At 44.7% G+C, this 23496-nt stretch overlaps 20 non-coding genes across 20 annotated transcripts; all 20 read left to right on the top strand.

Moving 5' to 3' along the window:
• Positions 1 to 6757: 6757 nt before the first annotated feature.
• Trnal-caa lies at positions 6758 to 6873 on the top strand. Its single transcript has 2 exons — positions 6758 to 6795; positions 6828 to 6873. It is a non-coding gene; the product is annotated as a tRNA-Leu (tRNA).
• Positions 6874 to 7575: 702 nt separating this feature from the next.
• Trnal-caa lies at positions 7576 to 7691 on the top strand. The gene is made up of 2 exons: positions 7576 to 7613; positions 7646 to 7691. It is a non-coding gene; the product is annotated as a tRNA-Leu (tRNA).
• A 702-nt stretch (positions 7692 to 8393) lies between these two features.
• Trnal-caa lies at positions 8394 to 8509 on the top strand. The gene is made up of 2 exons: positions 8394 to 8431; positions 8464 to 8509. It is a non-coding gene; the product is annotated as a tRNA-Leu (tRNA).
• A 702-nt stretch (positions 8510 to 9211) lies between these two features.
• Trnal-caa lies at positions 9212 to 9327 on the top strand. Its single transcript has 2 exons — positions 9212 to 9249; positions 9282 to 9327. It is a non-coding gene; the product is annotated as a tRNA-Leu (tRNA).
• Positions 9328 to 10029: 702 nt separating this feature from the next.
• Trnal-caa lies at positions 10030 to 10145 on the top strand. The gene is made up of 2 exons: positions 10030 to 10067; positions 10100 to 10145. It is a non-coding gene; the product is annotated as a tRNA-Leu (tRNA).
• A 702-nt stretch (positions 10146 to 10847) lies between these two features.
• On the top strand, positions 10848 to 10963 carry Trnal-caa. The gene is made up of 2 exons: positions 10848 to 10885; positions 10918 to 10963. It is a non-coding gene; the product is annotated as a tRNA-Leu (tRNA).
• A 702-nt stretch (positions 10964 to 11665) lies between these two features.
• Trnal-caa lies at positions 11666 to 11781 on the top strand. Its single transcript has 2 exons — positions 11666 to 11703; positions 11736 to 11781. It is a non-coding gene; the product is annotated as a tRNA-Leu (tRNA).
• A 702-nt stretch (positions 11782 to 12483) lies between these two features.
• Trnal-caa lies at positions 12484 to 12599 on the top strand. The gene is made up of 2 exons: positions 12484 to 12521; positions 12554 to 12599. It is a non-coding gene; the product is annotated as a tRNA-Leu (tRNA).
• Positions 12600 to 13301: 702 nt separating this feature from the next.
• Positions 13302 to 13417, top strand: Trnal-caa. The gene is made up of 2 exons: positions 13302 to 13339; positions 13372 to 13417. It is a non-coding gene; the product is annotated as a tRNA-Leu (tRNA).
• A 702-nt stretch (positions 13418 to 14119) lies between these two features.
• Trnal-caa lies at positions 14120 to 14235 on the top strand. The gene is made up of 2 exons: positions 14120 to 14157; positions 14190 to 14235. It is a non-coding gene; the product is annotated as a tRNA-Leu (tRNA).
• A 702-nt stretch (positions 14236 to 14937) lies between these two features.
• Trnal-caa lies at positions 14938 to 15053 on the top strand. Its single transcript has 2 exons — positions 14938 to 14975; positions 15008 to 15053. It is a non-coding gene; the product is annotated as a tRNA-Leu (tRNA).
• A 702-nt stretch (positions 15054 to 15755) lies between these two features.
• On the top strand, positions 15756 to 15871 carry Trnal-caa. The gene is made up of 2 exons: positions 15756 to 15793; positions 15826 to 15871. It is a non-coding gene; the product is annotated as a tRNA-Leu (tRNA).
• Positions 15872 to 16573: 702 nt separating this feature from the next.
• On the top strand, positions 16574 to 16689 carry Trnal-caa. Its single transcript has 2 exons — positions 16574 to 16611; positions 16644 to 16689. It is a non-coding gene; the product is annotated as a tRNA-Leu (tRNA).
• Positions 16690 to 17391: 702 nt separating this feature from the next.
• On the top strand, positions 17392 to 17507 carry Trnal-caa. The gene is made up of 2 exons: positions 17392 to 17429; positions 17462 to 17507. It is a non-coding gene; the product is annotated as a tRNA-Leu (tRNA).
• A 702-nt stretch (positions 17508 to 18209) lies between these two features.
• Positions 18210 to 18325, top strand: Trnal-caa. The gene is made up of 2 exons: positions 18210 to 18247; positions 18280 to 18325. It is a non-coding gene; the product is annotated as a tRNA-Leu (tRNA).
• Positions 18326 to 19027: 702 nt separating this feature from the next.
• Positions 19028 to 19143, top strand: Trnal-caa. The gene is made up of 2 exons: positions 19028 to 19065; positions 19098 to 19143. It is a non-coding gene; the product is annotated as a tRNA-Leu (tRNA).
• Positions 19144 to 19845: 702 nt separating this feature from the next.
• On the top strand, positions 19846 to 19961 carry Trnal-caa. Its single transcript has 2 exons — positions 19846 to 19883; positions 19916 to 19961. It is a non-coding gene; the product is annotated as a tRNA-Leu (tRNA).
• A 702-nt stretch (positions 19962 to 20663) lies between these two features.
• Trnal-caa lies at positions 20664 to 20779 on the top strand. Its single transcript has 2 exons — positions 20664 to 20701; positions 20734 to 20779. It is a non-coding gene; the product is annotated as a tRNA-Leu (tRNA).
• Positions 20780 to 21481: 702 nt separating this feature from the next.
• Trnal-caa lies at positions 21482 to 21597 on the top strand. Its single transcript has 2 exons — positions 21482 to 21519; positions 21552 to 21597. It is a non-coding gene; the product is annotated as a tRNA-Leu (tRNA).
• A 702-nt stretch (positions 21598 to 22299) lies between these two features.
• On the top strand, positions 22300 to 22415 carry Trnal-caa. The gene is made up of 2 exons: positions 22300 to 22337; positions 22370 to 22415. It is a non-coding gene; the product is annotated as a tRNA-Leu (tRNA).
• The last annotated feature ends 1081 nt before the right edge of the window (positions 22416 to 23496 follow it).

The following is a 23496-nucleotide window of genomic DNA, read 5'->3' as shown; positions in this document are numbered from 1 at the left end:
GACCAGTTTAAAAAGACAGACTTAATAGAACGGAGAGTGACATACCTTTGGCCAGTAATACCGCCTGGAATCACACGACATAAGGCCAAAGTTCACAGCCCGAACAGCAGAATGTAGTGTCCCATTTATCGTGCGTACTGCAATCAAACCCTCAGTGCCAGGTACCACATCAAACTGAACAACACGCAACGCCAGTAGTAAACATACACAACAGGGAAGTGAGAGAGCGTCAGTAATCTGTGTCATGGCAATACGAGACAGAAGACAAACTCAGCAAAGCTGAAGCTATACACAACCAACCAGTTGTCATAAGTTCTTATTCTGAAAGTTTAAGAGTAAAATTATAGAAGAATTCTTTTTTTAATTATTAAAAGTATAAGACTATAACAAGGGAAATATAAACAGTATAACACCCCTTGGCCCACACTTGCTGCCCGAAAAGAATGGAGGGAAGCGGCAATAAACGACCTGAAATCGAGAGTGTACAAGCAACAAATGCGAGAGTAAACGCAGGAACTCACAGGAATAGAAACACGATAAGGCGGGCAAACAAGACGCTGCGAAAGGGAAGCCGAAAGGAAAGTGAGTCAAAGAATTCTACAGAGAAAGTGACCAACCATGGGAGAACGAAATGAAGATACAACCAAATGTAAAACTTAATAAGAAACAAAGTAAAGAATCGACAAAGATAACGAAAGCCAAGAAATTGACTCTAAAGTTGAAACAAAAATGGACTAGTGTTGAGAGAGTGAAGGCCCGTTATGCTTAAAATAAGCACTGTAAGTGCGTGAATCAAGAATATAAACTGCTGATCGTAAATTAGCAAGCTGAAACCTAACTTCAGACCAGTAAGACTACGGCAAACGAGGACGGGTTTGAGGCTGACGTACCCATTATTACTGGAAGTCATAACTTCCAACCTTGTCTTACCCGGTTTCCAATCGATAGTAAACGTATCCCACGAAGTAAATGCAGGCAAGGCTGTGGTGTCACCGCCAGACACCACACATGCTAGGTGGTAGCCTTTAAATCGGCCGCGGTCCGTTAGTATACGTCGGACCCGAGTGTCGCCACTAACAGTGTTTGCAGACCGAGCGCCCCAGTTGTACAGCCGACTTTGCTAGCGACGGTTTACTGCCTACATGCGCTCTCATTTGCAGAGACGACAGTTTAGTATAGCCTTCAGCTACGTCATTTGCTACGACCTAGCAAGGCGCCATATTCAGTTACTATTGATATTAATATTGTGAATCATGTACCTTCAAGAGCGACGTTCATCATTAATGGATTAAAGTTAAGTATCAAAGTAATTACGTCCGCTTTCTGAACTCTAATTCCCTGTCATGTTCTAGACCTCACGTCAGTATAGTCCTCCCTCCTCATACCAGCCTGCGTGAGCTAAACGCGTGCATTTCGGCCTCCAATAGTAACCCGGTGTTGGCTCTTCAGCCAACACAACAAAGGCCATTTTGTTCATGAAGACCTTCCCATAGCAGAAGAGGAAAAACTAGAATCCGTTGTAAATGTGTACGCATCTTTAAAAAAGACATCATCCAACGTCGTGATAGGAGGGGATTTTTATTGTGCTGTTCGCCAGAAAGATCAGAGGCCATATTTCAGTTACTGTAAAGAACTATACGACCTTGTTAAAAATTAGACTCAAGAACAAGTGGAAATTGTTTCACCTTACTGATATGAAATTTACATTTTTTGCCCTCCGTATCAAGTACCTGCCTCGACAGATTTTTTGCAGCGTCTCACATAAGCGAACGTGTCATCTACCACTGTGCCTATGCCGTGACAGTAAATCTAGTTAAGCAGCCAACAAAACGGCTCAGAGGGATAGTGCATGCTAAATATTATACACTTCCAAGACACAGACTTTGATGAAGTCGTTAGAACAGCTTGCACCGTTTGTTTGCCCTCTATAATCATACACCGGACTAAAATTGAGTGCTGGACCACCGACGCTAAAAAAATTGAGATTATTTAATCACACACTATAGCCAGAAAGCAAATTGTCAAAAAGGGACCACAGAATTTTGTTACGCCGTCTTCAGAAAATTATATGAAATTCAATGATAGAAATGTATGAAAGCACAAATAAAGATGATAAAGGAAAAACTGATTAAAATTAAGCCAGACCACTAGACGCCTAAAACGTAAATCGAAAGTTAAATCTGTTAATGAAGCAGAAACAGATCGTAGTTCCACCTAATCAAAGCTCGTCCAGCCATGCACGTACTTTCATTAGAAAATTAAATGCGGCGAAAGGTGACCAATTTGTTGCAAAAAAAAAAAAAAAAAAAGCCGTCGTGCAAGAATTTCATTGTTACTATGACAACATGAACTCCGCGCACCCAACTGACAAAAGTCTGGCGTCTGAAATAATTCAGGTGCCAATTGCAGACGACACTGCAGAAGAAAGCGACGAAATCTTGGCGGACTTCGCAAGTGAAGAAATTTTATGATTAATCACCGAAGCCAAGCAAAAATATCCCTTCAAAAAAATGGCTCTAAGCACTATGGGACTTAACATCTATGTTCATCAGTCCCCTAGAACTTAGAACTACTTAAACCTAACTAACCTAAGGACATCACACAACACCCAGTCATCACGAGGCAGAGAAAAATATCCCTTCAGCCGGACGGTCTTCCTACAGCATTCTTTTTCAAATTCTTTTATATCATTGTGCCCATCCTTACGAAATCTTGAGAGGCACAGACTATCAGAAAAACTGAAATAAGGTAAAGTAGTCCAAGTACCAAAAACGCGAGGCCAACACACAAACTACAGCTTCCGGCATATAACACTGTTAAAATTTTGATTACAACATCATAACTAGGGCAATAAATACTGGAATGACGCTGATAGGTTGTAAGGTAATAAAAAATCACTGCCGCGCGAGGTAGCAGTGCGGTCTTAGGCGCCTTGTCACGGTCCATGCGGCTCCCCCCCCGTCAGAGGTTCGAGTCCTCCCTCGGGCATGGGTGTGTGTGTTGCCAATATCGCAAGTTCGTTTAAGTAGTGTGTAGGCTTAGGGACCGATGACCTAACAAGAGAACCTCCCCATCGCAACCCCCTCAGATTTAGATATAAGTTGGCACAGTGGATAGGCCTTGAGAAACTGAACACGGGTCAATCGAGAAAACAGGAAGAAGTTGTGTGGAACTATGAAAAGAATAAGCAAAATATACAGACTGAGTAGTCAATGTGAAAGATAGGCAACATCTGAAGAATGTGAGCTCACGAGCGCCGTGGTCCTGTGTTTAGCGTGAGGAACTGCGGAACGAGAGATCCTTCGTTCAAGTCATCCCTAGAGTATGAAGTTTACTTTCTTTATTTTTCATCTGTCCGTTCGTTCACTGTAATAAGTTTAGTGTCTGTGTTTTGCGACCGCACCGCAAAACCGTGCGATTAGTAGACGAAAGGACCTGCCTCTCCAATGGGAACCGAAAACATTTGATCGCAAGTTCATAGGTCAACCGATTCCTCCACAGGAAAACAAGTCTGATATATTCTTGTACACTTGGCGAATGGGTCAAAAGATTCTTCTACCTTGCCCGATTCAGGTTTTCTCGTGGATGTGATAATCACTCCCAAAAAAGGGATGAAAACATAAGAGTTTGTCACATAAACTGCAACAAATGAATGCAACAGTTAACAGTCGCACAGTTTTCCCTGTGATCTGTCAAAACATATGTTTCTTTAGGTGGGGCGTCCCCATACTAAGGCGCAGTTACCTCGCATCGGACGGACTGACGGACGGACGGACAGATAATAATTGTCTGAAAATAAAAAATAAAACTTTTCACTCAAGGGAAGACTTGAACCAAGGACCTCTCGCTCCGTAGTTGCCCACACTAACTACGGAACCACGGCGCTCTAGCGCGTTTACTGTCTTTGATCTTGCCTGTCTCATGCATGGACTACTCAGTTTGTATATTTTGCTTACTTTTTTCATAGTTCCACACAACTTCTTCCTGTTTTCTCGATTGATCTGTGTTCAGTTTTTCAAGGCCTATCCACTGTGCCAACTTATAACTAAATCTGAGGGGGGTGCGATGGGGAGGTTCCCTTGTAAGTAGTTTGGTTCCATTAGACCTTAGTACAAATTTCCAAAAATTGCCTGTCACGTATCACATTTAGAAGCATCATGACCACAAACACATAAATGAGGGGCATAAAAGCCATTGCTGCATAAATCAAAATCACATGTTCGTCGACTTTCCTAAGACCTTCGATCTAGTCAGTCATTAGTACACGAAACGGATTGTTCTAGATTACAGAGCAGTTAAAGTGATCCGAAACATCATCACATGTATTACTCCAAGATTCTTTATCAACGGGCAAATGACGGAAGCAATCAACCTCAGCAGAGTGGTAGCATACAGCAGCACTCTTCCAATGTTGATCTTTGCGTGTTGGCTACTCTAAAAAGTGGAGTGTAAATTACCAGGTGTATCTGTATCAGGTGCAGCTTTGCACTAGGAGATTATAAAATGATGATGTCACCGGAGTCCTACGAGTGACGATGAAACACAAAGGTCCAAATGGAGATCAACATGTACACTAACATGTTTCGTGCGGTGTAGTCGCGCGGTCTTTGGCGCCTTGTCACGGTTCGCGCGGCTTCCTCCGTCGAGTCCTACTTCAGGCATGGGTATGTCTGTTGTCCTTAGCGTAAGTTAGTTTAAGTTACATTAATTAGTGTGTACGCCTAGGGACCGATGACTGATGGTCCCACGCAACCTTAACCCAAATTTTCAAGGAATCTGTGAAGGATAAACAGTAAATTAACATGCGAAGGTTCCAATATCGAACAATACCATAGGCCCACAAAGTGGACAAAATAAAACGCTTCTCATCATCCCTAAAAATGCCCATTTAAAATGGCGGCAACAAAATTGGAAGGAAGTGACGAACAGTACACAGCGACTCGTAGTAGAAATAATCCGGCGAGCCGTGAACGTAACATGAAAAATCAAAACTGTTAACATATGCATCTTTTACAAAGCCTGCTACCAGAAACGAGTATTCTAAAATGATAATGAAAGGCGAAAAAGCCGGCCGCAATGGACGAGCGGTTCTAGGCGCTTCAGTCTGTAACCGCGTGACCGCTACGGTCACAGGTTCGAATCCTGCCTCAGGCAAGGATGTGTGTGACGTCCTTAGGTTAGTTACGTTTAAGTAGTTCTGAGTTTTTGGGGACTGATGACCCCAGATGTTAAGTCCCATAGTGCTCAGAGGCATTTACAGGCGAGAAAGATGATGCAACTAGCCAATAGATTTGTGTGGAAATGGAACTTAATTTAGCTGGTTGTAAACGCTAACAAAATCAAGGACGGACGGCGGCCTGACCCTAACTGACGTCCAATGAAAGGCTGCTGCACTTCTCCTGAAATGAACCTCCAGACTCATACCCAACCACCCACAAAACATAACCGCATGACTTTTCCATCTAGTTTTCTTCGAACGTATTCATCGCCCGACTGACACAAATAATATAAACTTCCAAGTAAAGTATATAACCAACGTGAATCTTACATCTTAGCAAGTTATGTAAGCGAAGCCAGGTTAAGAAAAACGCTTTTAACAACCAGTGATTTATTGCAGAAATGCCATTAAACGGATAAATCCAACAATGCTGAATCAAAATTCCCATCTTGTAACTGAAAGTTTATTTGGGAGAATGTAAGCACAAAAAAACAAACAACGTGGCATACGGTGGAGAACAATACGGTAGCTACTATTAAAAATTACGTCCCATTTCGTTGCATGCTACTGATAAATGTCTTCAGTGTGGTCTAGTCGATAAATTTCATCACGGATTCACCGGGTGCGGTAATTTGTACAACAGGAGATGGGGGAGGGATTGACATCCATTTTTAGCGGTATAGGGATGCTTTCTGACGGACGTCGTGAAATTCTATCAAACTGGGGTGTTAGATCCTTACGATATTACATGGCTCTTATTGCTAATAAAAACGATGGAAAGTACTTTGGACGTAAATGAATATCAGAAAGAACAGGTACTGCGGCATATACAGCCGAACCATAGAACAAGAATAAAAAATTTCTACAACGACAGATTCTCACAGTCATTTCTTACACAAACCAAGTACATAAAACGCGAAATGAAAGCGTCAGCTTTCGCGTCAGTCGAGCTAAGTCGGCCAAGTCGAAACACAGAGGAACACGAAGCGTAGCGTAGTAGGATGGATGCCGAAGTAGAATTTAAACAAAGATATTACAACGTCGAAAACTCTCGAAATAGTACCAACTGCGAAACAGGGACACTTGTGGTATAAAAACGACTCCTGTCTGGAGATGCAGAGTGCTAACGACAGTGTGAGGAAACAGTGCAGGCTGACCAGTACATCCTCTGTACAATAACAGTCGCTGATGAAATACAGAGAGCTCGAAATAAATTCATATACTCAAAATATTACTTTATGGAGATTACAACGTGACCAAAACTTGAGATATTATTCGACAGATAGACCTCTGCATTCTGTCTAATCTCTGATGTCTGTAACAGACGACTTAGTTTCGAACAAAATGTATTGAGTGCCGTGATTATACGGATTTGAGAAACTCTTTTGGTGGTACATTCTGCGCTATATTTGTGCGGCTGCACCTGGCGAACGTGTAACGGGTGCAGAACTCATGCCGGTGTACTGTGGCAACGTGGATGCGACAATTACATCAACTGTAAGTTCTCTAATAGAACAAACGAGGAGCATCAAATCAAGTGTCAGGATGGCCGAGCGGTCTAAGGCGCCAGACTCAAGGAAAAACCTTGGCTGCAGTAGCAGCTAGAGCCTTCTGGTCCTCGAATGAGGGCGTGGGTTCGAATCCCACTCCTGACACAGATTTTGTCGCTTCTCTGGAGCACCCTGTGTATCGTTGAGATCCTTTGTAAAGTGCAACAGCACGATTCTGGCCGTGTTCTCCTAAGTGAAACCAAAAATTTGTATCAAACACAAGCGCACCTACGGCAACCAAACTGTTTCTTCGGTAGTGTGAGCTACAAACAGAGAGTGTTGGTTGTAAATACGACGTTCCCTCGTGAGGTTACTTCCGCGCCACAGCCGCAAACACGTCAAAAGGGACACTTGTGGTATAAAAACGACTCTTGTCTGGAGATGCAGAGTGCTAACGACAGTGTGAGGAAACAGTGCAGGCTGACCAGTACATCCTCTGTACAATAACAGTCGCTGATGAAATACAGAGAGCTCGAAATAAATTCATATACTCAAAATATTACTTTATGGAGATTACAACGTGACCAAAACTTGAGATATTATTCGACAGATAGACCTCTGCATTCTGTCTAATCTCTGATGTCTGTAACAGACGACTTAGTTTCGAACAAAATGTATTGAGTGCCGTGATTATACGGATTTGAGAAACTCTTTTGGTGGTACATTCTGCGCTATATTTGTGCGGCTGCACCTGGCGAACGTGTAACGGGTGCAGAACTCATGCCGGTGTACTGTGGCAACGTGGATGCGACAATTACATCAACTGTAAGTTCTCTAATAGAACAAACGAGGAGCATCAAATCAAGTGTCAGGATGGCCGAGCGGTCTAAGGCGCCAGACTCAAGGAAAAACCTTGGCTGCAGTAGCAGCTAGAGCCTTCTGGTCCTCGAATGAGGGCGTGGGTTCGAATCCCACTCCTGACACAGATTTTGTCGCTTCTCTGGAGCACCCTGTGTATCGTTGAGATCCTTTGTAAAGTGCAACAGCACGATTCTGGCCGTGTTCTCCTAAGTGAAACCAAAAATTTGTATCAAACACAAGCGCACCTACGGCAACCAAACTGTTTCTTCGGTAGTGTGAGCTACAAACAGAGAGTGTTGGTTGTAAATACGACGTTCCCTCGTGAGGTTACTTCCGCGCCACAGCCGCAAACACGTCAAAAGGGACACTTGTGGTATAAAAACGACTCTTGTCTGGAGATGCAGAGTGCTAACGACAGTGTGAGGAAACAGTGCAGGCTGACCAGTACATCCTCTGTACAATAACAGTCGCTGATGAAATACAGAGAGCTCGAAATAAATTCATATACTCAAAATATTACTTTATGGAGATTACAACGTGACCAAAACTTGAGATATTATTCGACAGATAGACCTCTGCATTCTGTCTAATCTCTGATGTCTGTAACAGACGACTTAGTTTCGAACAAAATGTATTGAGTGCCGTGATTATACGGATTTGAGAAACTCTTTTGGTGGTACATTCTGCGCTATATTTGTGCGGCTGCACCTGGCGAACGTGTAACGGGTGCAGAACTCATGCCGGTGTACTGTGGCAACGTGGATGCGACAATTACATCAACTGTAAGTTCTCTAATAGAACAAACGAGGAGCATCAAATCAAGTGTCAGGATGGCCGAGCGGTCTAAGGCGCCAGACTCAAGGAAAAACCTTGGCTGCAGTAGCAGCTAGAGCCTTCTGGTCCTCGAATGAGGGCGTGGGTTCGAATCCCACTCCTGACACAGATTTTGTCGCTTCTCTGGAGCACCCTGTGTATCGTTGAGATCCTTTGTAAAGTGCAACAGCACGATTCTGGCCGTGTTCTCCTAAGTGAAACCAAAAATTTGTATCAAACACAAGCGCACCTACGGCAACCAAACTGTTTCTTCGGTAGTGTGAGCTACAAACAGAGAGTGTTGGTTGTAAATACGACGTTCCCTCGTGAGGTTACTTCCGCGCCACAGCCGCAAACACGTCAAAAGGGACACTTGTGGTATAAAAACGACTCTTGTCTGGAGATGCAGAGTGCTAACGACAGTGTGAGGAAACAGTGCAGGCTGACCAGTACATCCTCTGTACAATAACAGTCGCTGATGAAATACAGAGAGCTCGAAATAAATTCATATACTCAAAATATTACTTTATGGAGATTACAACGTGACCAAAACTTGAGATATTATTCGACAGATAGACCTCTGCATTCTGTCTAATCTCTGATGTCTGTAACAGACGACTTAGTTTCGAACAAAATGTATTGAGTGCCGTGATTATACGGATTTGAGAAACTCTTTTGGTGGTACATTCTGCGCTATATTTGTGCGGCTGCACCTGGCGAACGTGTAACGGGTGCAGAACTCATGCCGGTGTACTGTGGCAACGTGGATGCGACAATTACATCAACTGTAAGTTCTCTAATAGAACAAACGAGGAGCATCAAATCAAGTGTCAGGATGGCCGAGCGGTCTAAGGCGCCAGACTCAAGGAAAAACCTTGGCTGCAGTAGCAGCTAGAGCCTTCTGGTCCTCGAATGAGGGCGTGGGTTCGAATCCCACTCCTGACACAGATTTTGTCGCTTCTCTGGAGCACCCTGTGTATCGTTGAGATCCTTTGTAAAGTGCAACAGCACGATTCTGGCCGTGTTCTCCTAAGTGAAACCAAAAATTTGTATCAAACACAAGCGCACCTACGGCAACCAAACTGTTTCTTCGGTAGTGTGAGCTACAAACAGAGAGTGTTGGTTGTAAATACGACGTTCCCTCGTGAGGTTACTTCCGCGCCACAGCCGCAAACACGTCAAAAGGGACACTTGTGGTATAAAAACGACTCTTGTCTGGAGATGCAGAGTGCTAACGACAGTGTGAGGAAACAGTGCAGGCTGACCAGTACATCCTCTGTACAATAACAGTCGCTGATGAAATACAGAGAGCTCGAAATAAATTCATATACTCAAAATATTACTTTATGGAGATTACAACGTGACCAAAACTTGAGATATTATTCGACAGATAGACCTCTGCATTCTGTCTAATCTCTGATGTCTGTAACAGACGACTTAGTTTCGAACAAAATGTATTGAGTGCCGTGATTATACGGATTTGAGAAACTCTTTTGGTGGTACATTCTGCGCTATATTTGTGCGGCTGCACCTGGCGAACGTGTAACGGGTGCAGAACTCATGCCGGTGTACTGTGGCAACGTGGATGCGACAATTACATCAACTGTAAGTTCTCTAATAGAACAAACGAGGAGCATCAAATCAAGTGTCAGGATGGCCGAGCGGTCTAAGGCGCCAGACTCAAGGAAAAACCTTGGCTGCAGTAGCAGCTAGAGCCTTCTGGTCCTCGAATGAGGGCGTGGGTTCGAATCCCACTCCTGACACAGATTTTGTCGCTTCTCTGGAGCACCCTGTGTATCGTTGAGATCCTTTGTAAAGTGCAACAGCACGATTCTGGCCGTGTTCTCCTAAGTGAAACCAAAAATTTGTATCAAACACAAGCGCACCTACGGCAACCAAACTGTTTCTTCGGTAGTGTGAGCTACAAACAGAGAGTGTTGGTTGTAAATACGACGTTCCCTCGTGAGGTTACTTCCGCGCCACAGCCGCAAACACGTCAAAAGGGACACTTGTGGTATAAAAACGACTCTTGTCTGGAGATGCAGAGTGCTAACGACAGTGTGAGGAAACAGTGCAGGCTGACCAGTACATCCTCTGTACAATAACAGTCGCTGATGAAATACAGAGAGCTCGAAATAAATTCATATACTCAAAATATTACTTTATGGAGATTACAACGTGACCAAAACTTGAGATATTATTCGACAGATAGACCTCTGCATTCTGTCTAATCTCTGATGTCTGTAACAGACGACTTAGTTTCGAACAAAATGTATTGAGTGCCGTGATTATACGGATTTGAGAAACTCTTTTGGTGGTACATTCTGCGCTATATTTGTGCGGCTGCACCTGGCGAACGTGTAACGGGTGCAGAACTCATGCCGGTGTACTGTGGCAACGTGGATGCGACAATTACATCAACTGTAAGTTCTCTAATAGAACAAACGAGGAGCATCAAATCAAGTGTCAGGATGGCCGAGCGGTCTAAGGCGCCAGACTCAAGGAAAAACCTTGGCTGCAGTAGCAGCTAGAGCCTTCTGGTCCTCGAATGAGGGCGTGGGTTCGAATCCCACTCCTGACACAGATTTTGTCGCTTCTCTGGAGCACCCTGTGTATCGTTGAGATCCTTTGTAAAGTGCAACAGCACGATTCTGGCCGTGTTCTCCTAAGTGAAACCAAAAATTTGTATCAAACACAAGCGCACCTACGGCAACCAAACTGTTTCTTCGGTAGTGTGAGCTACAAACAGAGAGTGTTGGTTGTAAATACGACGTTCCCTCGTGAGGTTACTTCCGCGCCACAGCCGCAAACACGTCAAAAGGGACACTTGTGGTATAAAAACGACTCTTGTCTGGAGATGCAGAGTGCTAACGACAGTGTGAGGAAACAGTGCAGGCTGACCAGTACATCCTCTGTACAATAACAGTCGCTGATGAAATACAGAGAGCTCGAAATAAATTCATATACTCAAAATATTACTTTATGGAGATTACAACGTGACCAAAACTTGAGATATTATTCGACAGATAGACCTCTGCATTCTGTCTAATCTCTGATGTCTGTAACAGACGACTTAGTTTCGAACAAAATGTATTGAGTGCCGTGATTATACGGATTTGAGAAACTCTTTTGGTGGTACATTCTGCGCTATATTTGTGCGGCTGCACCTGGCGAACGTGTAACGGGTGCAGAACTCATGCCGGTGTACTGTGGCAACGTGGATGCGACAATTACATCAACTGTAAGTTCTCTAATAGAACAAACGAGGAGCATCAAATCAAGTGTCAGGATGGCCGAGCGGTCTAAGGCGCCAGACTCAAGGAAAAACCTTGGCTGCAGTAGCAGCTAGAGCCTTCTGGTCCTCGAATGAGGGCGTGGGTTCGAATCCCACTCCTGACACAGATTTTGTCGCTTCTCTGGAGCACCCTGTGTATCGTTGAGATCCTTTGTAAAGTGCAACAGCACGATTCTGGCCGTGTTCTCCTAAGTGAAACCAAAAATTTGTATCAAACACAAGCGCACCTACGGCAACCAAACTGTTTCTTCGGTAGTGTGAGCTACAAACAGAGAGTGTTGGTTGTAAATACGACGTTCCCTCGTGAGGTTACTTCCGCGCCACAGCCGCAAACACGTCAAAAGGGACACTTGTGGTATAAAAACGACTCTTGTCTGGAGATGCAGAGTGCTAACGACAGTGTGAGGAAACAGTGCAGGCTGACCAGTACATCCTCTGTACAATAACAGTCGCTGATGAAATACAGAGAGCTCGAAATAAATTCATATACTCAAAATATTACTTTATGGAGATTACAACGTGACCAAAACTTGAGATATTATTCGACAGATAGACCTCTGCATTCTGTCTAATCTCTGATGTCTGTAACAGACGACTTAGTTTCGAACAAAATGTATTGAGTGCCGTGATTATACGGATTTGAGAAACTCTTTTGGTGGTACATTCTGCGCTATATTTGTGCGGCTGCACCTGGCGAACGTGTAACGGGTGCAGAACTCATGCCGGTGTACTGTGGCAACGTGGATGCGACAATTACATCAACTGTAAGTTCTCTAATAGAACAAACGAGGAGCATCAAATCAAGTGTCAGGATGGCCGAGCGGTCTAAGGCGCCAGACTCAAGGAAAAACCTTGGCTGCAGTAGCAGCTAGAGCCTTCTGGTCCTCGAATGAGGGCGTGGGTTCGAATCCCACTCCTGACACAGATTTTGTCGCTTCTCTGGAGCACCCTGTGTATCGTTGAGATCCTTTGTAAAGTGCAACAGCACGATTCTGGCCGTGTTCTCCTAAGTGAAACCAAAAATTTGTATCAAACACAAGCGCACCTACGGCAACCAAACTGTTTCTTCGGTAGTGTGAGCTACAAACAGAGAGTGTTGGTTGTAAATACGACGTTCCCTCGTGAGGTTACTTCCGCGCCACAGCCGCAAACACGTCAAAAGGGACACTTGTGGTATAAAAACGACTCTTGTCTGGAGATGCAGAGTGCTAACGACAGTGTGAGGAAACAGTGCAGGCTGACCAGTACATCCTCTGTACAATAACAGTCGCTGATGAAATACAGAGAGCTCGAAATAAATTCATATACTCAAAATATTACTTTATGGAGATTACAACGTGACCAAAACTTGAGATATTATTCGACAGATAGACCTCTGCATTCTGTCTAATCTCTGATGTCTGTAACAGACGACTTAGTTTCGAACAAAATGTATTGAGTGCCGTGATTATACGGATTTGAGAAACTCTTTTGGTGGTACATTCTGCGCTATATTTGTGCGGCTGCACCTGGCGAACGTGTAACGGGTGCAGAACTCATGCCGGTGTACTGTGGCAACGTGGATGCGACAATTACATCAACTGTAAGTTCTCTAATAGAACAAACGAGGAGCATCAAATCAAGTGTCAGGATGGCCGAGCGGTCTAAGGCGCCAGACTCAAGGAAAAACCTTGGCTGCAGTAGCAGCTAGAGCCTTCTGGTCCTCGAATGAGGGCGTGGGTTCGAATCCCACTCCTGACACAGATTTTGTCGCTTCTCTGGAGCACCCTGTGTATCGTTGAGATCCTTTGTAAAGTGCAACAGCACGATTCTGGCCGTGTTCTCCTAAGTGAAACCAAAAATTTGTATCAAACACAAGCGCACCTACGGCAACCAAACTGTTTCTTCGGTAGTGTGAGCTACAAACAGAGAGTGTTGGTTGTAAATACGACGTTCCCTCGTGAGGTTACTTCCGCGCCACAGCCGCAAACACGTCAAAAGGGACACTTGTGGTATAAAAACGACTCTTGTCTGGAGATGCAGAGTGCTAACGACAGTGTGAGGAAACAGTGCAGGCTGACCAGTACATCCTCTGTACAATAACAGTCGCTGATGAAATACAGAGAGCTCGAAATAAATTCATATACTCAAAATATTACTTTATGGAGATTACAACGTGACCAAAACTTGAGATATTATTCGACAGATAGACCTCTGCATTCTGTCTAATCTCTGATGTCTGTAACAGACGACTTAGTTTCGAACAAAATGTATTGAGTGCCGTGATTATACGGATTTGAGAAACTCTTTTGGTGGTACATTCTGCGCTATATTTGTGCGGCTGCACCTGGCGAACGTGTAACGGGTGCAGAACTCATGCCGGTGTACTGTGGCAACGTGGATGCGACAATTACATCAACTGTAAGTTCTCTAATAGAACAAACGAGGAGCATCAAATCAAGTGTCAGGATGGCCGAGCGGTCTAAGGCGCCAGACTCAAGGAAAAACCTTGGCTGCAGTAGCAGCTAGAGCCTTCTGGTCCTCGAATGAGGGCGTGGGTTCGAATCCCACTCCTGACACAGATTTTGTCGCTTCTCTGGAGCACCCTGTGTATCGTTGAGATCCTTTGTAAAGTGCAACAGCACGATTCTGGCCGTGTTCTCCTAAGTGAAACCAAAAATTTGTATCAAACACAAGCGCACCTACGGCAACCAAACTGTTTCTTCGGTAGTGTGAGCTACAAACAGAGAGTGTTGGTTGTAAATACGACGTTCCCTCGTGAGGTTACTTCCGCGCCACAGCCGCAAACACGTCAAAAGGGACACTTGTGGTATAAAAACGACTCTTGTCTGGAGATGCAGAGTGCTAACGACAGTGTGAGGAAACAGTGCAGGCTGACCAGTACATCCTCTGTACAATAACAGTCGCTGATGAAATACAGAGAGCTCGAAATAAATTCATATACTCAAAATATTACTTTATGGAGATTACAACGTGACCAAAACTTGAGATATTATTCGACAGATAGACCTCTGCATTCTGTCTAATCTCTGATGTCTGTAACAGACGACTTAGTTTCGAACAAAATGTATTGAGTGCCGTGATTATACGGATTTGAGAAACTCTTTTGGTGGTACATTCTGCGCTATATTTGTGCGGCTGCACCTGGCGAACGTGTAACGGGTGCAGAACTCATGCCGGTGTACTGTGGCAACGTGGATGCGACAATTACATCAACTGTAAGTTCTCTAATAGAACAAACGAGGAGCATCAAATCAAGTGTCAGGATGGCCGAGCGGTCTAAGGCGCCAGACTCAAGGAAAAACCTTGGCTGCAGTAGCAGCTAGAGCCTTCTGGTCCTCGAATGAGGGCGTGGGTTCGAATCCCACTCCTGACACAGATTTTGTCGCTTCTCTGGAGCACCCTGTGTATCGTTGAGATCCTTTGTAAAGTGCAACAGCACGATTCTGGCCGTGTTCTCCTAAGTGAAACCAAAAATTTGTATCAAACACAAGCGCACCTACGGCAACCAAACTGTTTCTTCGGTAGTGTGAGCTACAAACAGAGAGTGTTGGTTGTAAATACGACGTTCCCTCGTGAGGTTACTTCCGCGCCACAGCCGCAAACACGTCAAAAGGGACACTTGTGGTATAAAAACGACTCTTGTCTGGAGATGCAGAGTGCTAACGACAGTGTGAGGAAACAGTGCAGGCTGACCAGTACATCCTCTGTACAATAACAGTCGCTGATGAAATACAGAGAGCTCGAAATAAATTCATATACTCAAAATATTACTTTATGGAGATTACAACGTGACCAAAACTTGAGATATTATTCGACAGATAGACCTCTGCATTCTGTCTAATCTCTGATGTCTGTAACAGACGACTTAGTTTCGAACAAAATGTATTGAGTGCCGTGATTATACGGATTTGAGAAACTCTTTTGGTGGTACATTCTGCGCTATATTTGTGCGGCTGCACCTGGCGAACGTGTAACGGGTGCAGAACTCATGCCGGTGTACTGTGGCAACGTGGATGCGACAATTACATCAACTGTAAGTTCTCTAATAGAACAAACGAGGAGCATCAAATCAAGTGTCAGGATGGCCGAGCGGTCTAAGGCGCCAGACTCAAGGAAAAACCTTGGCTGCAGTAGCAGCTAGAGCCTTCTGGTCCTCGAATGAGGGCGTGGGTTCGAATCCCACTCCTGACACAGATTTTGTCGCTTCTCTGGAGCACCCTGTGTATCGTTGAGATCCTTTGTAAAGTGCAACAGCACGATTCTGGCCGTGTTCTCCTAAGTGAAACCAAAAATTTGTATCAAACACAAGCGCACCTACGGCAACCAAACTGTTTCTTCGGTAGTGTGAGCTACAAACAGAGAGTGTTGGTTGTAAATACGACGTTCCCTCGTGAGGTTACTTCCGCGCCACAGCCGCAAACACGTCAAAAGGGACACTTGTGGTATAAAAACGACTCTTGTCTGGAGATGCAGAGTGCTAACGACAGTGTGAGGAAACAGTGCAGGCTGACCAGTACATCCTCTGTACAATAACAGTCGCTGATGAAATACAGAGAGCTCGAAATAAATTCATATACTCAAAATATTACTTTATGGAGATTACAACGTGACCAAAACTTGAGATATTATTCGACAGATAGACCTCTGCATTCTGTCTAATCTCTGATGTCTGTAACAGACGACTTAGTTTCGAACAAAATGTATTGAGTGCCGTGATTATACGGATTTGAGAAACTCTTTTGGTGGTACATTCTGCGCTATATTTGTGCGGCTGCACCTGGCGAACGTGTAACGGGTGCAGAACTCATGCCGGTGTACTGTGGCAACGTGGATGCGACAATTACATCAACTGTAAGTTCTCTAATAGAACAAACGAGGAGCATCAAATCAAGTGTCAGGATGGCCGAGCGGTCTAAGGCGCCAGACTCAAGGAAAAACCTTGGCTGCAGTAGCAGCTAGAGCCTTCTGGTCCTCGAATGAGGGCGTGGGTTCGAATCCCACTCCTGACACAGATTTTGTCGCTTCTCTGGAGCACCCTGTGTATCGTTGAGATCCTTTGTAAAGTGCAACAGCACGATTCTGGCCGTGTTCTCCTAAGTGAAACCAAAAATTTGTATCAAACACAAGCGCACCTACGGCAACCAAACTGTTTCTTCGGTAGTGTGAGCTACAAACAGAGAGTGTTGGTTGTAAATACGACGTTCCCTCGTGAGGTTACTTCCGCGCCACAGCCGCAAACACGTCAAAAGGGACACTTGTGGTATAAAAACGACTCTTGTCTGGAGATGCAGAGTGCTAACGACAGTGTGAGGAAACAGTGCAGGCTGACCAGTACATCCTCTGTACAATAACAGTCGCTGATGAAATACAGAGAGCTCGAAATAAATTCATATACTCAAAATATTACTTTATGGAGATTACAACGTGACCAAAACTTGAGATATTATTCGACAGATAGACCTCTGCATTCTGTCTAATCTCTGATGTCTGTAACAGACGACTTAGTTTCGAACAAAATGTATTGAGTGCCGTGATTATACGGATTTGAGAAACTCTTTTGGTGGTACATTCTGCGCTATATTTGTGCGGCTGCACCTGGCGAACGTGTAACGGGTGCAGAACTCATGCCGGTGTACTGTGGCAACGTGGATGCGACAATTACATCAACTGTAAGTTCTCTAATAGAACAAACGAGGAGCATCAAATCAAGTGTCAGGATGGCCGAGCGGTCTAAGGCGCCAGACTCAAGGAAAAACCTTGGCTGCAGTAGCAGCTAGAGCCTTCTGGTCCTCGAATGAGGGCGTGGGTTCGAATCCCACTCCTGACACAGATTTTGTCGCTTCTCTGGAGCACCCTGTGTATCGTTGAGATCCTTTGTAAAGTGCAACAGCACGATTCTGGCCGTGTTCTCCTAAGTGAAACCAAAAATTTGTATCAAACACAAGCGCACCTACGGCAACCAAACTGTTTCTTCGGTAGTGTGAGCTACAAACAGAGAGTGTTGGTTGTAAATACGACGTTCCCTCGTGAGGTTACTTCCGCGCCACAGCCGCAAACACGTCAAAAGGGACACTTGTGGTATAAAAACGACTCTTGTCTGGAGATGCAGAGTGCTAACGACAGTGTGAGGAAACAGTGCAGGCTGACCAGTACATCCTCTGTACAATAACAGTCGCTGATGAAATACAGAGAGCTCGAAATAAATTCATATACTCAAAATATTACTTTATGGAGATTACAACGTGACCAAAACTTGAGATATTATTCGACAGATAGACCTCTGCATTCTGTCTAATCTCTGATGTCTGTAACAGACGACTTAGTTTCGAACAAAATGTATTGAGTGCCGTGATTATACGGATTTGAGAAACTCTTTTGGTGGTACATTCTGCGCTATATTTGTGCGGCTGCACCTGGCGAACGTGTAACGGGTGCAGAACTCATGCCGGTGTACTGTGGCAACGTGGATGCGACAATTACATCAACTGTAAGTTCTCTAATAGAACAAACGAGGAGCATCAAATCAAGTGTCAGGATGGCCGAGCGGTCTAAGGCGCCAGACTCAAGGAAAAACCTTGGCTGCAGTAGCAGCTAGAGCCTTCTGGTCCTCGAATGAGGGCGTGGGTTCGAATCCCACTCCTGACACAGATTTTGTCGCTTCTCTGGAGCACCCTGTGTATCGTTGAGATCCTTTGTAAAGTGCAACAGCACGATTCTGGCCGTGTTCTCCTAAGTGAAACCAAAAATTTGTATCAAACACAAGCGCACCTACGGCAACCAAACTGTTTCTTCGGTAGTGTGAGCTACAAACAGAGAGTGTTGGTTGTAAATACGACGTTCCCTCGTGAGGTTACTTCCGCGCCACAGCCGCAAACACGTCAAAAGGGACACTTGTGGTATAAAAACGACTCTTGTCTGGAGATGCAGAGTGCTAACGACAGTGTGAGGAAACAGTGCAGGCTGACCAGTACATCCTCTGTACAATAACAGTCGCTGATGAAATACAGAGAGCTCGAAATAAATTCATATACTCAAAATATTACTTTATGGAGATTACAACGTGACCAAAACTTGAGATATTATTCGACAGATAGACCTCTGCATTCTGTCTAATCTCTGATGTCTGTAACAGACGACTTAGTTTCGAACAAAATGTATTGAGTGCCGTGATTATACGGATTTGAGAAACTCTTTTGGTGGTACATTCTGCGCTATATTTGTGCGGCTGCACCTGGCGAACGTGTAACGGGTGCAGAACTCATGCCGGTGTACTGTGGCAACGTGGATGCGACAATTACATCAACTGTAAGTTCTCTAATAGAACAAACGAGGAGCATCAAATCAAGTGTCAGGATGGCCGAGCGGTCTAAGGCGCCAGACTCAAGGAAAAACCTTGGCTGCAGTAGCAGCTAGAGCCTTCTGGTCCTCGAATGAGGGCGTGGGTTCGAATCCCACTCCTGACACAGATTTTGTCGCTTCTCTGGAGCACCCTGTGTATCGTTGAGATCCTTTGTAAAGTGCAACAGCACGATTCTGGCCGTGTTCTCCTAAGTGAAACCAAAAATTTGTATCAAACACAAGCGCACCTACGGCAACCAAACTGTTTCTTCGGTAGTGTGAGCTACAAACAGAGAGTGTTGGTTGTAAATACGACGTTCCCTCGTGAGGTTACTTCCGCGCCACAGCCGCAAACACGTCAAAAGGGACACTTGTGGTATAAAAACGACTCTTGTCTGGAGATGCAGAGTGCTAACGACAGTGTGAGGAAACAGTGCAGGCTGACCAGTACATCCTCTGTACAATAACAGTCGCTGATGAAATACAGAGAGCTCGAAATAAATTCATATACTCAAAATATTACTTTATGGAGATTACAACGTGACCAAAACTTGAGATATTATTCGACAGATAGACCTCTGCATTCTGTCTAATCTCTGATGTCTGTAACAGACGACTTAGTTTCGAACAAAATGTATTGAGTGCCGTGATTATACGGATTTGAGAAACTCTTTTGGTGGTACATTCTGCGCTATATTTGTGCGGCTGCACCTGGCGAACGTGTAACGGGTGCAGAACTCATGCCGGTGTACTGTGGCAACGTGGATGCGACAATTACATCAACTGTAAGTTCTCTAATAGAACAAACGAGGAGCATCAAATCAAGTGTCAGGATGGCCGAGCGGTCTAAGGCGCCAGACTCAAGGAAAAACCTTGGCTGCAGTAGCAGCTAGAGCCTTCTGGTCCTCGAATGAGGGCGTGGGTTCGAATCCCACTCCTGACACAGATTTTGTCGCTTCTCTGGAGCACCCTGTGTATCGTTGAGATCCTTTGTAAAGTGCAACAGCACGATTCTGGCCGTGTTCTCCTAAGTGAAACCAAAAATTTGTATCAAACACAAGCGCACCTACGGCAACCAAACTGTTTCTTCGGTAGTGTGAGCTACAAACAGAGAGTGTTGGTTGTAAATACGACGTTCCCTCGTGAGGTTACTTCCGCGCCACAGCCGCAAACACGTCAAAAGGGACACTTGTGGTATAAAAACGACTCTTGTCTGGAGATGCAGAGTGCTAACGACAGTGTGAGGAAACAGTGCAGGCTGACCAGTACATCCTCTGTACAATAACAGTCGCTGATGAAATACAGAGAGCTCGAAATAAATTCATATACTCAAAATATTACTTTATGGAGATTACAACGTGACCAAAACTTGAGATATTATTCGACAGATAGACCTCTGCATTCTGTCTAATCTCTGATGTCTGTAACAGACGACTTAGTTTCGAACAAAATGTATTGAGTGCCGTGATTATACGGATTTGAGAAACTCTTTTGGTGGTACATTCTGCGCTATATTTGTGCGGCTGCACCTGGCGAACGTGTAACGGGTGCAGAACTCATGCCGGTGTACTGTGGCAACGTGGATGCGACAATTACATCAACTGTAAGTTCTCTAATAGAACAAACGAGGAGCATCAAATCAAGTGTCAGGATGGCCGAGCGGTCTAAGGCGCCAGACTCAAGGAAAAACCTTGGCTGCAGTAGCAGCTAGAGCCTTCTGGTCCTCGAATGAGGGCGTGGGTTCGAATCCCACTCCTGACACAGATTTTGTCGCTTCTCTGGAGCACCCTGTGTATCGTTGAGATCCTTTGTAAAGTGCAACAGCACGATTCTGGCCGTGTTCTCCTAAGTGAAACCAAAAATTTGTATCAAACACAAGCGCACCTACGGCAACCAAACTGTTTCTTCGGTAGTGTGAGCTACAAACAGAGAGTGTTGGTTGTAAATACGACGTTCCCTCGTGAGGTTACTTCCGCGCCACAGCCGCAAACACGTCAAAAGGGACACTTGTGGTATAAAAACGACTCTTGTCTGGAGATGCAGAGTGCTAACGACAGTGTGAGGAAACAGTGCAGGCTGACCAGTACATCCTCTGTACAATAACAGTCGCTGATGAAATACAGAGAGCTCGAAATAAATTCATATACTCAAAATATTACTTTATGGAGATTACAACGTGACCAAAACTTGAGATATTATTCGACAGATAGACCTCTGCATTCTGTCTAATCTCTGATGTCTGTAACAGACGACTTAGTTTCGAACAAAATGTATTGAGTGCCGTGATTATACGGATTTGAGAAACTCTTTTGGTGGTACATTCTGCGCTATATTTGTGCGGCTGCACCTGGCGAACGTGTAACGGGTGCAGAACTCATGCCGGTGTACTGTGGCAACGTGGATGCGACAATTACATCAACTGTAAGTTCTCTAATAGAACAAACGAGGAGCATCAAATCAAGTGTCAGGATGGCCGAGCGGTCTAAGGCGCCAGACTCAAGGAAAAACCTTGGCTGCAGTAGCAGCTAGAGCCTTCTGGTCCTCGAATGAGGGCGTGGGTTCGAATCCCACTCCTGACACAGATTTTGTCGCTTCTCTGGAGCACCCTGTGTATCGTTGAGATCCTTTGTAAAGTGCAACAGCACGATTCTGGCCGTGTTCTCCTAAGTGAAACCAAAAATTTGTATCAAACACAAGCGCACCTACGGCAACCAAACTGTTTCTTCGGTAGTGTGAGCTACAAACAGAGAGTGTTGGTTGTAAATACGACGTTCCCTCGTGAGGTTACTTCCGCGCCACAGCCGCAAACACGTCAAAAGGGACACTTGTGGTATAAAAACGACTCTTGTCTGGAGATGCAGAGTGCTAACGACAGTGTGAGGAAACAGTGCAGGCTGACCAGTACATCCTCTGTACAATAACAGTCGCTGATGAAATACAGAGAGCTCGAAATAAATTCATATACTCAAAATATTACTTTATGGAGATTACAACGTGACCAAAACTTGAGATATTATTCGACAGATAGACCTCTGCATTCTGTCTAATCTCTGATGTCTGTAACAGACGACTTAGTTTCGAACAAAATGTATTGAGTGCCGTGATTATACGGATTTGAGAAACTCTTTTGGTGGTACATTCTGCGCTATATTTGTGCGGCTGCACCTGGCGAACGTGTAACGGGTGCAGAACTCATGCCGGTGTACTGTGGCAACGTGGATGCGACAATTACATCAACTGTAAGTTCTCTAATAGAACAAACGAGGAGCATCAAATCAAGTGTCAGGATGGCCGAGCGGTCTAAGGCGCCAGACTCAAGGAAAAACCTTGGCTGCAGTAGCAGCTAGAGCCTTCTGGTCCTCGAATGAGGGCGTGGGTTCGAATCCCACTCCTGACACAGATTTTGTCGCTTCTCTGGAGCACCCTGTGTATCGTTGAGATCCTTTGTAAAGTGCAACAGCACGATTCTGGCCGTGTTCTCCTAAGTGAAACCAAAAATTTGTATCAAACACAAGCGCACCTACGGCAACCAAACTGTTTCTTCGGTAGTGTGAGCTACAAACAGAGAGTGTTGGTTGTAAATACGACGTTCCCTCGTGAGGTTACTTCCGCGCCACAGCCGCAAACACGTCAAAAGGGACACTTGTGGTATAAAAACGACTCTTGTCTGGAGATGCAGAGTGCTAACGACAGTGTGAGGAAACAGTGCAGGCTGACCAGTACATCCTCTGTACAATAACAGTCGCTGATGAAATACAGAGAGCTCGAAATAAATTCATATACTCAAAATATTACTTTATGGAGATTACAACGTGACCAAAACTTGAGATATTATTCGACAGATAGACCTCTGCATTCTGTCTAATCTCTGATGTCTGTAACAGACGACTTAGTTTCGAACAAAATGTATTGAGTGCCGTGATTATACGGATTTGAGAAACTCTTTTGGTGGTACATTCTGCGCTATATTTGTGCGGCTGCACCTGGCGAACGTGTAACGGGTGCAGAACTCATGCCGGTGTACTGTGGCAACGTGGATGCGACAATTACATCAACTGTAAGTTCTCTAATAGAACAAACGAGGAGCATCAAATCAAGTGTCAGGATGGCCGAGCGGTCTAAGGCGCCAGACTCAAGGAAAAACCTTGGCTGCAGTAGCAGCTAGAGCCTTCTGGTCCTCGAATGAGGGCGTGGGTTCGAATCCCACTCCTGACACAGATTTTGTCGCTTCTCTGGAGCACCCTGTGTATCGTTGAGATCCTTTGTAAAGTGCAACAGCACGATTCTGGCCGTGTTCTCCTAAGTGAAACCAAAAATTTGTATCAAACACAAGCGCACCTACGGCAACCAAACTGTTTCTTCGGTAGTGTGAGCTACAAACAGAGAGTGTTGGTTGTAAATACGACGTTCCCTCGTGAGGTTACTTCCGCGCCACAGCCGCAAACACGTCAAAAGGGACACTTGTGGTATAAAAACGA

Source organism: Schistocerca piceifrons, chromosome 2, assembly GCF_021461385.2.
Source record: "Schistocerca piceifrons isolate TAMUIC-IGC-003096 chromosome 2, iqSchPice1.1, whole genome shotgun sequence".
NCBI classification, from domain to species: domain Eukaryota; kingdom Metazoa; phylum Arthropoda; class Insecta; order Orthoptera; family Acrididae; genus Schistocerca; species Schistocerca piceifrons.
Note: the sequence above shows the minus strand (reverse complement) of the source record. Positions and strands in the feature narration are given on the sequence as shown.